The sequence below is a fragment of the Heterocephalus glaber genome, unplaced genomic scaffold (genome assembly GCF_053883595.1).
Source record: "Heterocephalus glaber isolate CG9 unplaced genomic scaffold, H.glaber_assembly_v1.0 deba00001606, whole genome shotgun sequence".
NCBI lineage: Eukaryota > Metazoa > Chordata > Mammalia > Rodentia > Bathyergidae > Heterocephalus > Heterocephalus glaber.
The window spans coordinates 7599002-7611576 of record NW_028258377.1 but is presented as its reverse complement, the minus strand read 5'-3'; the positions used below and the strand labels follow the sequence as shown (position 1 = coordinate 7611576).

At 37.0% G+C, this 12575-nt stretch overlaps 1 protein-coding gene across 3 annotated transcripts in view; it reads left to right on the top strand.

Moving 5' to 3' along the window:
• Nucleotides 1-12575, top strand: part of Kcnn2 (potassium calcium-activated channel subfamily N member 2) — a 490128-nt gene that overhangs the window by 98093 nt on the left and 379460 nt on the right. The window lies entirely within an intron of this gene.

Sequence of the window (12575 nt, the reverse complement as noted above, 5' to 3'; positions counted from 1 at the left end):
ATGGCTATCAAAAGTGAAATATAAAATGTTTTTATTGATTGCTATAGATTATTCTGTTGCAAAAAGTTACTGTCATCCTCATTGTAATTATTAATCATTATTCTCTTTCACCCTTTTCCCTTTAAAAGAAAAGGGAAGAAAGCAAAAATATTTTGCATTTACAAAGATAAATGGCTTCTTTACCCAGAAAAGAGCAAAATCTCGAATGATAATGGAAGAAAAAAATGCCCTCCCTATATCCCTGGAGGAGATAGGCATCATCTTATGCAGTTTTCAGTTCTCTGCCCAGGGACTGGTCTGCATCTAGCTGAGGCTGGGAGCTAAGAAATCAGACCCATCCATTCCATTTCTGTGACATAATATCAGTTAAAGCTATGGCAAGGGTCTAGTGCAGCAGTGGCAAACCTATGGCAAGCATGCCGCAGCTGGCTATTTATTGTTATTGAAAGCTGTATGAGGTTCGCCATCACTGGTCCAGTGCCTATATTCTATAGGACACGGGAACCAGACAGCCATTTATAAAAAGCAAGGAAAATAAGATTCATTTCAGATAAAATTTTTTTATCTGCTTGCTTTTAAATTATCCTCTTTATTGAAACTAAGTGTCAGCAAGAAACTTTCAAGTGACTTATGCTTGGGTCGAGTTGAATAAAAAAAAGAGTTGTCTTGTCTCTTCCTGGTTATGGAAATTATAGAGCTTCATTAGAGCTCTTGGAGATAATTGTGTTACTATTTTTTTTAACTTTGGGAAATAAAATAGTTAAAGTTTAAGTGAAGCTAGGTCAGAAACAAAGCCCAGGGACTGCACTCTCCTCTGCTTTAATCTACTGAGTTTTCGCTGCACCAGTCTGAGACTTCAGCTCACTCCCTCTCCCACTGTGTGGAACAGGTAGGGATATGGCAAGAGGTGAGTTGGGAAAGCCACTTGTGGGGTTGGAGTGGCTGATTTGGGGTTTCTTTCCATAATAGTTTCATGTGGGACAAAGAAGAATAAAAGGGAAAGATTGTTCTGTGCAAATGAAATTGAACATTTGGTTACCTCTTCTCCAAATAAACCTTAAGAAAATATTTTTTCTTCTCAACTGATGGGAAAGATATTCTTAAAATGCTGTTTCAGCTGCTACTGACAGTGATTTACCAGATTGAAGTAAGGTGGGAAGATGTATTTTCAATGAATTATCCAGGTGGATAATTGGAATTAGTGAGGTTGTGTAGAAAAATAGAATCTCTACCTGGTTCTGTAGGGAATATGCTCTCATTTTATACTTCTCAATTGAAATAAAACTGAAAATACTAATGCTTGTGTTCATCCAATGTTAATACTGCACCTTCATAGATAAAAATGAAGAAATTAAACTTTTTGTTCTTAAAGCAGTAAGACAATGACAGATAAATTACATTGTACTTTTACTGATGTGGACTTCATACCTATTTTTCAGTTTTTATGCTTCTTAAATATTTAAAAGATGTTAAAAGTAGAGCGTCAAAGCTTTGTTGTTGTGGATAAGAATAGATACTTTGAAATAGAAATGAAAATGTCTGTTCTAATTTCAATTACCACTTTGTTTCTGCTACACTAATTAAGATTCAAATTGATAGAGGGGAAATGTCACTCATTTTTTAGTGATTATCTTAGGGTTCACAAAATGCTAATAAGATCATGAAAACTCTTTCCATAGTAAATCTTGTTTCAGCATGATGAGTACTTTAAAGTTATTTTACCTAACCTATACTATTCTTGAAAATATTTCTTTGGTCATTTTGTTGTCTTGTCAAAAATCTACAAATAGTAGGCAAAAAATGATCATCCCATCCAATATTCTGATTAGTTGAGCTATTTGCATAACTTATTTGACTGTTTTATTAAACTCATTCCTGTGATGTTTCTTCATGTGGCAGGCATTGTGTTTAGGACTAGGATTATTAGTAAACAAACACAGTTTGGTCAATCAAACCAGGCCATGTCTTTCTTTCCCCACAGGACTGTACTTTATATGCCGGAAGGTGCCAATCTGTTTTTGTTCATTATGATAAGGGAAAACATCTGGTTAGAGATTGGAGGAATGGGCAGGAGATATCTAAGTAAAGAGTAGAGAAAACATGTTCTTGGAATAGAAAGAAGCCTATACAAAAGGCATGTGATGGGAAGGAGCATGCTCGTATGAGGAATAAAACATCAATGTGGCTAAAGTATAGAGATGCTAAAGGGGAAAAAGTATGAGGCACAAAGTATTAGAAGGATGGTATGATAATCCAAGGGAGGTGGTGTTGGTGAGAGCAAGGCCAGTAATGAGGATGAAGAGAAAGAAATAGACTAGGGAGAAGGACATTGTAATTGACAAGAGGAGGTTTAGGGAAGGAGAAAGCAGGAAGCAAGAATAAAACACAGTTTGGCAGCGGGACAGATGGGGTTATCATTTGCTGAAGGTGAAAAACACGGGAGGACTGAGACACCTCTAAGACAGTAGGTAGGCAGGTAGTAATATAGGCCTGAAGCTTCAAATATCTTCAACTGGGCCTCGAGGTACAGGTTTGACAGGCAGTAGCATTTAGATGATGTCATACATACGTTCCACTTGCCCTTTTGGATGTGCTTCTCACTCTCCTACATTCTTGTTCTCATTCCAAGAGGCTGACCTCTGTGTGTTCAGATTTCCCTGCCCTCTGCCTTCAGATTAGGTTCTATCAGCAGGAAACCCTGTCCAGACTGTGAAGGGCCTGAGAGTTTACCCTGTTTGAAAGCAAACGTGTTAGCTCACTATAGTACAATAGATACTACAGAATGTGTGGGGCTCCTATTCAGAGATAAAGAACTGTATTGCTTATAGCAACAGCAGTAGCTAGAATATCTGTCTTTGATCTGTTCCCCAAACCCTAGTGTCTGCTAGGCAGCATGACGAAGACCAAGTGACACATGCACTGGAAGAAGAGTCTTTAAGTGACCGAATCATAGAGTGGAGGTAAACATGCCTGTCCTTGGCTCAGCTAGAAGATGCTTATCTTTAACTCCCAAGATTTTTTGCAACATCCTTGAAAAAATTAAAACAAAAGCAGCATAGTCTTGACTTTCAAGGTCTACAAAAGTACAAAACTCATAGAGAACTTCTCTTACCAATATTCAGGAAGAGATCAAAACAGGGAAAGAGAATGAGGCCATTTTGCTCCTCAGGAAGTTGGCTGGGTCTAGTTGTTTCCTTCAGTGAAATGCTTTTCTCAAGAAGATTCTCTGCACCTTTCCTTTCAGTCATTACTCCCTCCTAGGCCAGGAAGGCTAGAATTGTGTCAGCACATGCTTTGCCCTAGCTCCAGTTGTGGCATGATCATGTGAAGTTCCTTCATATTGTACCTACTTCTTTATATATAGCCTCTTCTTAGATAAAGCCTTCACAGTTTACCCTGATATGAGTGTAACACCTGTTCCTTGTTGGGATCCTGAATGATACTAGGTCTCTGAGATATGGGAGTGGATGAGATGGCAACAGGAGACAGAATAATGGGAAGCAAAGACAGGTGTTATGTCTTGTATCTAGATGTTCCCACCTATCAGCACATGAGGGGTTTTGAAGGGGGCTGGATTAGGGTGTGACATTAGGATTAAGGGTGTGAATGCTGGGTTTAAGGGGGTGGATAAGAGAGGCCCACCCTGGGCATGGCTCGCACCACCCAAAAGGCTGGTAGTCTGGATGGGATAAAAGGGAGAGGCAGGATTGCTGCTGCTGTTGTTTGTTGCTTGCTGCTTCCTGCTTTGCCATGGACTATTTCTTCTCTCCCGAGCCACCCTGCCTTGAAGCCAGCTGACTATGTACTGAAACCGCTACAAACTGTGAGCAGAAATAAAGCTTTTCTCCTTTAACTTTGGGTGTTGGGTATTTTGTCAGAGCAATGAGAAAAGTAACTAAGACAACAGTCAAAAGAAGATCCTGAGAACTGCTAATATTATAGCATGGGCAGAGAAACATGAGCCCATGTGAAAGACTTTACAAACAAGTTGGGGTTTGAGAGTCTGTAACCTAGCCTTTGTCCTGAGAATTCTGACATTGAAGCCACTCCAAAGCTCTGTGTGAGATGGGAAAGTGCAATGAAATGAGGGTGACCTTAAAGACAATGGGCAGGATGGAAATTTGAGAACTTTATGTTGATTTTTTTTATGACAGGCTCAGAAATCTGATTTTATTAGCATGCTGCAAATATCTCTGTTTCCAAAAGTCCTGGCAATGCCAATTTACTTATTTTTAGTGAGAAATACAGTCATCCAAGTGGAATATGTAGATCTTCATAGTCTTTTTGTAAGCATGTTTAAAAGTTGCTTTTTTGGGTTACTTTTTAAACAAGATGTTTTCTAAGGCAGCCAACTCTACTTCTCTGGGTTTTATTGAAACATAATATCTGTGTATCATTTTTATTTCTCTAGTTGTGATTTTCTAAGAGTTCCTTTATATATATTACTGTAATTGACCAGATTGTAGCTATCTTCTTTTCTTTTGACAATAGAAATATTTTTCTCCAGGTAATGTATCCACACATTGCTCTAATATCTATTTTTGTTATGTCCTCTATTTATTGCTTTCCCTGTCCTCTCTCCTTCAGCCAGAGCATCAGGGGGTTTATTTTCTCTTGCCCTCTCTGGTGGTCCTGTTAGTAGAGGAGGTAAGATGTTTGTCCTCTCAAGCACAATTTAGCATGGATAAGGAATAATAGATGTAAAGGCTTAAGGTGAAGTGCTATATGAAATAACTCCCAAAATAATAGAGGTAAGTGGTTAGCAAATGGTTGCTATTATTATTATTATTACTGATGAAATGATTTGAAGATGTTGTGCCTTAATTTTTCTCATCACTGAGACGCAATACCCAACACTCATAACTTGAAGGAAGAAAGATTCATTCTGGCTGAAAGTTTATAGAAGTTTCAGTTCATAGTTGGCTGGTTCCATGGCAAGGCAGCATGGTACATGGGCATAGCAGAGGCGAGTTGTTCATGGCATGCCAGGTAGAAAGCAGAGAGAGATCAAGGGAGGGAGATAGACCCTTCCAGACCACGCCCCTAGTGACCCACTTCTGACCAGGCCTTGCCTTCCAACATCACATTTAGGTATAAGCTCACCAGTGGACGAATCCACTGGAGCATATCATACTCCCACACTTCAATTGCTTTCCAAAGCCCCACCTATGAGCGTACAAGGCTTTGGGAGTACATCTAGCTTTAAACCATACCATGTGGTATCATTTTATAGTTGGGTTGTTAACTAGAAGTTTGTTATTTTTTTCTGCCTCTTATTTAATATGCTTTACATTAGTTGTGGGCATAAAATATTGAAACCAGAAGAAGATATTTTCGTTAATCAAAATGTAGGGAAGTGACATCTGTCCTTTGTTGAAACTTAGGAAATGAACTCAATTCTCAGAATGATTGAATGGCTAACTTTCAATGAATTGTGCTGTGTTTTATAAGAAGGACTATAAAAATATTCAGGATGCCTGGGTGTAACTCCACAGTGAGATATAGTGTAATAAATCCACCTTGCAAGTAAGATATATTTAGAACATATTGATGGACTCCAGATCCCCATTAGTCATGCAACCTGTTTTTAATGTGCATCACTGTGACCAGGATGACCCACAAATTAAGTTAAGAATTGTACCATGTAATATTAAGAACTAATACCTACTTTAAGTGGATTAGTAACATTTATTTTTATCATAATCATAAACAGTTTAGACTTACCTTTCCCTTTTAATCTTAAAACTAAGTGCTACAGGGAGTGATTAGGAACATGACAGAATAAGAGGCCACTGACTTTTCCACATAGATGCACTGAATCAACATCTTTTTGCAGATTAATTCCCTCTCAGAGAAAGTTAGAAATGAAGCAAGAGACTCCTCTTCATTGAGCAGCTAAAAACTAAATAAATTAAAAAGGTAGGCAAAGAAGATAGAAGGTGTGATTGAAAATTTCATTTAATGGTTAAATTTTTTAATTAAAAAAGACACATTGCCATTAATCCCCTTCAAAATTACTTTCCCTCACTTTAACCATACTTATCCCATCATTCTTGCCACTTTCTATAATAGTTCTAGAAGTCTTCTTCCATAAGTGTCTTTGGTTGCACTGTCATTACTGCCTTGATGTCCTGAATTAATTCAAAAGAGTTATCTTTCATGGTAATTTGGACTTTGGAGAAGAGCCAGAAGTTGCATAGTGCCAGATCAGGTGAATAAAGTAAAGGAGTACACACTGTAATATTTTTACAAGCCTGCCTTTTTGTTGGGTGACATTTGGCAGCTGCATCCACTGTAATTTTGATCACATTTCTTAAAGACACTCATGCAAGGAATTCCAAAACTGCTTCAGAAAGTGGCAGGAACTATAGGATAAATGTGTTAAAATGAGAAAAGATATTTTGAGAGGGATTAATGGTGATGTGTCTTCTACTGTAATACATTTTATTTAAACATTCACTGTATATTTTGATCACATCTCATACTTGAGCATAGACCCTGCCCCGGGCACTATGGCATACATTAGGAAGGAACCCCCAAAGCCAGCTTCTGCGGTGCAAAAAGATTAGTGCCCTAACTCTAAGGTTCTCTGGTTTGGTTCTCAATTCTGCAGTTCTGGGAATGCTCGAAATTAGACAAACATAGGTCTCTCTAGAACCACAGGAGGAAACAAAGCTGTGGTTATATTTGCGTGCACAGGTACTTCCTTGAACTTTACCTCCAGGAATCAAGGCAGAGAGGGGCTACAAATCAAACCTTCTGGTTTCCCTCTGGAAAAGATTTGCTAGCATACTCAGCCAGCTATTTCTTCAACAGCCAGACTTCTTCCTGTCCTACATCAAAGAAATGACTGGGCCAGCAAACAGATTTAAGGTAGGCTCTATAAGATACCAGCACTTCCTGAGCCATCTCCCTAGCTTGGCTTAGTGATAACTCCAGGTCCACCAGTTCCTGGAGGGAGTTTGTTCACACACCATGCAGCCAGCTTTTACAGTCTCCTCCCTAGGGACTACATCTGAAACCTTCTGGCTCTTGGAACAGCAGGGAGTGAGCCCACCAGTCTCCCTAGATTAAAGAATAAATATGTGATTTCAAACAAGCATGCAAATACTTCCTGGAGCTATCTCCTATGAATAGTGCTGTGAAGGAGATGAAAAGAACAGCCTGCTATTTCTGCCTAGAAAGGTTTCCTTTATTCTTTTCCAGTGGTTAGTTGTCTGCCTAGCTTCTAAGTAACTTGCTTTGGAGAGTTAAGGGCAGATGAGCAGATGAACAGTGTTTGCAGTCTAAGCAGGAACTCAGCATTTACTAAACCTTCTTCCTCTACTTGTCCCTGTGAAAACCCCATGCCTAACAACTCCTCATGCCTAACAACTCCTCCTGGAAGGCTTTTTTCCCATGCCTTGAGTATTCTAAATTTTCCATCCCCCATGCAAGGGACTATTTTCTTAACCACCTAGCTGTAGGAATTGATGGGGCTCTGTAACCCCGACTCTACCTAGGACACAGAAAATAAAAAGTAGACATACAATGGATCTAGTTGTAGCCTGAACATGAGGGCAGGCAGCTCTATGGCTTAGTGCAGACAGAGTGAGAGGTAAATGCTTAAGCCTTACAATGAGGCGAGAAAACTGAACACATCTAAGATCCCAACCTTTTTAGACAATTCTAGATCTGGCTTCAGTATTTCCTTCTGCAGGTACTGGAAAAATGTGTCACATACTCATCTTCTGAGGGTCACCAAAGACAGAGACAACAGTCTCACATAGTTCTGAGAGGCACATTAATATCTCTGGCTGTATAGATTGTCAGCCGTACTGACAGTTTGGTAGGCATAGTTGTCTTACCTAATACACAGAAACCAACACAGAGTCAAGAAAAATGAAGAAATGGGGAAATGTGTTCCAAATAAAAGAATAAGATAAAATTCCAGACACTGACCCAAGTGAAATGGATATATGTTATTTATTCCATAGAGAATTGAAAAAAATTGCTCATAAAAATCCTTATGAAGGTCAAGAAAACAATACAAGAACAAAGAATTTTAATAAAGTGATGAAGAATATAAAACTATACCAAATAGAAATCATAGTTCTGAAGATACTGTAACTGGTCTGAAAACATGCAGTAGAGGGGTTTGACAACATCCTAGATCAAGCAGAAAAAAGAATTAGTAAACCTGAACATAGGTCACTGGAGATCATCCAATCTGAGAAGCAAGAAGAATAGAAAAATAAAATAGAATAAAGATAGCTTAAGGTATTTAGGGGACAGTAATGGAATAATCGTTATCAGTGTATCAAAAAGGGAAGAGAAAGAAAGGGACAGAAAAATGTATCCCAGGAAATAATGGCAGAGAATTTCCCAGCCCTGAAGAAGAAAATAAAAATCCAGATCCAGGAAGCTCAAATTATATCAAATAAGATGAATCCAAAGAGACTCACACCATGTATCTTAGTCCCGTTTCTGTTGCTACAAACACAATACCTCAGATAGGAGAAGAAAACAGGCTTATTTTGGCTACAATTTCTGGCCCACCTAAGGTTGAAGGACCATATCTGGTGATGACATTCTTGGCGTCAGAGTTCAGAGACTGCAAAGAGTATCCCATAGCAAGAGACAGGGAGCACATGTGTGTGTTGACCCTCTTCTCACCGAGTCACCAGTATTCCGTCATGGGGTTTACACCTCGATGACCTTAAGTAATCCTAGTCACCTCTCAAAGGCCTCACTTCTAAACATCTTCCACCCTCTTAATATCTCAAAATGGGGATTAAATTTCAACATGAGTTTTTTTTTAACAGAGGACAAACACGAGGGATCTCGATAAGATTATCAGTGGCTTTTCAACACAAACGTTTTAAGCCAGAAGGAAATGGGATTACACATTTAGAAACCAGAAAAAAAGAAAACAACCAAGAATAATAGACCCAGATATTCTGTTTTTCAAAAAGTACATGAAGATTTTTCTCAAACAAATATTGAGGAAGTGTATTACCACCAGATCTGTCTTGCATGAAATACTAAAGGTAGTTCTTCAAGCTGAAGGAAAATGACTTTAATTAGTACATGAGAATATTTGAAAGAATAAAATTTACTGGCAAAACTAAGTACACTACCACCTTCAAAACATGAATACTATAATGGTGGCAGGTAAATCAAATGCATCTCTAATATAAAGGTTAAAAGACAAAACCACTAAAATTACTAAATATACTTTATTTTTTTTCTAAACTCTTTTATTGGTACATTTTAGGTATATAATTCATTTACATTTATCATTGGGTGTTTGTACCTGTACGTGATGTATCTTGGTTCTTATTTTTTCCCCATTACCTGTGCGCCCTTCACCCCCTCCACCCTTCCCTATTTACACAGACATCATTTTCATTTTTTTTTCTTTTCTCATAGTTTTTCCTTTCCCTCCTTTCCTTTCCCCTTCCCCTCCTTTCCTTTCCCCTTCCCCTCCCTTCACCCCTTTGTCTTTGGACCTTTTTTGCTATTTCAAATTATCAATTATTCATTTTAATCATTTTAACCCTTGTTTACACTTTCAGTTTCTCACACTAGTGAAACTATTCGGTATTTACACATGTGTGTCCTATTTATTTCACTTAAGAGTATGGCCTCTATATATATCCATTTAGCTATAAATGACTCTAGTTATAAGTTATAAAAGATATAAATTATGACATGAAAACATGGAATTTGGGGACAGGGCAGCAAAGAGCAGAGTTTGTGTATGAGATCAAAATTAAGCTGTTATCCATTGCAAATAACATGTTATGAGATTTTTATGTAAGCCTCAGGGTAACCACACTACAAAAGTCTGTAGTAGTAGGGCTGGAGATTTAGCTCAGTGGTTCCAGCGTCTGCCTTGCAAGCGCAAGGTCCTGAGTTTGATCCCGTTAAAGAAAAAGAAGAAGAAGAAGAAGAAGAAAAGTCTATAGTAGTAAATGCACAGAAGATAAATGGAAAATCATTATGTACTGCACACGTGTACTAATAAAAATAAAAATAATAATTATAAAACTATTAGGAAAAAAACCTAGAGAAAACTGTACAACATTGTTCTTGAGAGTAACTTCTTGGATGTGACCCCAAAAGCACAGGCTACAAAAGCAAAAGTATATAAGCAGGATTTATCATTGTAAAAAGCTGTAACTTTGACAAATCATAAGTTGTTTCTCTTGCTAATATTCTTCATGAGGAACAGGCATTGGTTATTTTGGCTTGCTACTGTTAGATTCCCTTGCAGTAAGTATTATTGAGGGCAATCTAAAAAAAATTTATAAATGTATTTATACTTTCTTTGTGTTTTATTCAGTACACAGTAACCTTTTATTATCCTCAGCCTCAGTGGATTGACACATGGTATGTTGTGATCTTCTGTGGTGTGTCTAACAGAAATTTAGTCTTTATTGGCACATTTGCTAAAATTATGCCAAATATTTCTAGTCATATTTTAATATATGGCCAGTAGAATGAAAAATTCTAGCATTTTGCATCATTAACTGTGTGTGTGTATGTGTGTACATGTACATGTGAATGAATATCCACTTCTCATTAGAAGTTAGGTCACTTGGGCTAGAAAACATGGGTAAATAGAAGGAAAAAAATGGAAATAAAGCTTCTGTACATAGGGAAGGGAGGGGGCTTGAGTGGGAGAATGGGATAAAATAAAATTTATTTTAAAAAAAAGAAAAACAGTCACAATTAAAGACAGTAACATAAGAGTGCCTAAAAAAAAAAAAAAAAAGACAACCCAGAAGCAAGAGGGGGGAACTCTGTATTTCTCTCTTACAAAATTCTAAGCCCACATGGAAAGGTAAGAACCACAGTAGGAGAGATAATACAGACCATATGAAAAATAACAAATTTTCCTATGGAAAAAGATATTTTGGCTGCAAAGGAGGAAACAAAAAAGTGTAGAAGAAATGAGTAGATATATTCTGGGGATTGAGTCCTAGATCCTTTCTTTTCTCTGTACTTGAGTGGAAGATAGGAACAATGCCAGGCAGCCATTATCATGTGCATCACTCCTCACTTTTAATACACTCTACCTAGTTCCACGTTCGCCACACTTAATGAAAGGTGAAATGGAAAGAGATGATAAACAGGGTCGTAGATGTTTTCCTTTTTATTATCTGGGGACAGTTGTGCTAAGTTAGAAAAACTTGATAAGATCTCAGGTTACTGATGTTTTGTAGAACCTAGCATTGACCACTTGTTTCAGATAAGATAGTAATTTTCATCAGTATGAATTGGGAATATAGTCTATCTTTTTATTACTAGCCATGAAGTTAATAACTTGCATTATTTTGAATTGGCTGGATGTACACTTTCTTGGCTTGTCAATGAAAGATGATTAATTCTTCTTTGTTACTTGATGTGTCATATTGTCATTTACTGGAAATAAGCTCCATAGATAATTGATTATGTAATTTAATAATTGTAAAAATACTTTGGCTTGATCTTCACTGTCTTAATCTGAAAGCATCAATTTTTGGCCATTTTCTTCATCACAATTAACTTACATGTCACACTCATAGAGCAGGTGACATCATTTATTTACCCAGTAAAACCTCTTTATTAACTAAATTATCTTGAAGTGTTCACCAAGAAGCTACTTTGCATACAATTAGAAGTTCTATTGAAAAAACTTGAGGCTATAGTGGGCCTTGTTGAAATTTCGTACAATAAAATCTCTTTGGCCAAACTCTGTGGCAAGAGATTCTACACCTCATTTTTCCTTATTCTGGAGCAGACCAGAACTTTTTTAGAAGATCAAACTTAGCCCTGTCTACAGATGCCTATGTGTCATACCTTCTCATGAAGTTGAGGTGGGCACATTTTCTGGGACATGTCCAGATACCTTTTTTATAGGAGAATCCCAACAATATCCAACTTTCCATCTGTTGAAAGTTGAAACTTGAGCTCCTGTCTTGATGACATACAACATTTATACCCAATGTCTTATCAGAGAGTATATAGTTAGAATCGATCCCACAATTTTCTTAAAATCTAGGTATTTTTCTTGAATTTATATATCTAAATGTCCTAAATTACATTTTTATATTTAGTCGGACCTGTAGAAACCAGCTTACTTGGACTGCATTATTTGTTCTCATTAGAAAAATCCAGAAAAATATTTCTCCATAATCTCAAGCTGTGCTTTTACTGAGAGAAAAATTGTTTTTATCATGTAAATATTATGAACATATTTGAAATTTGGCTTCATTCTAGGAAATGTAAAATCATATTTATTACCCAGGTTTAAATAAATGAATAAAACTTGATCCTAACCCTATTTTTCCATTTTTATGTTCCACTGGTCTCTGAGATTTTCATCTACTATTTTTGTATTGCATGCATCAATGACCAAAAAAGTGCCAAAACAAAAGCTATTTTTAAAAAGGAAATAGGCATTGTAGTGGTTTCATCCTAAAGTGAGAACCTGCCTCAGATATTAAAAAGCATCAACAATAAAAACTTTTCACAATATCTGTCTATCTACTATCAATCTATCTATCTATTTTTCTTTTTTTTGTATTAAATTCTTTTATTGGTACATT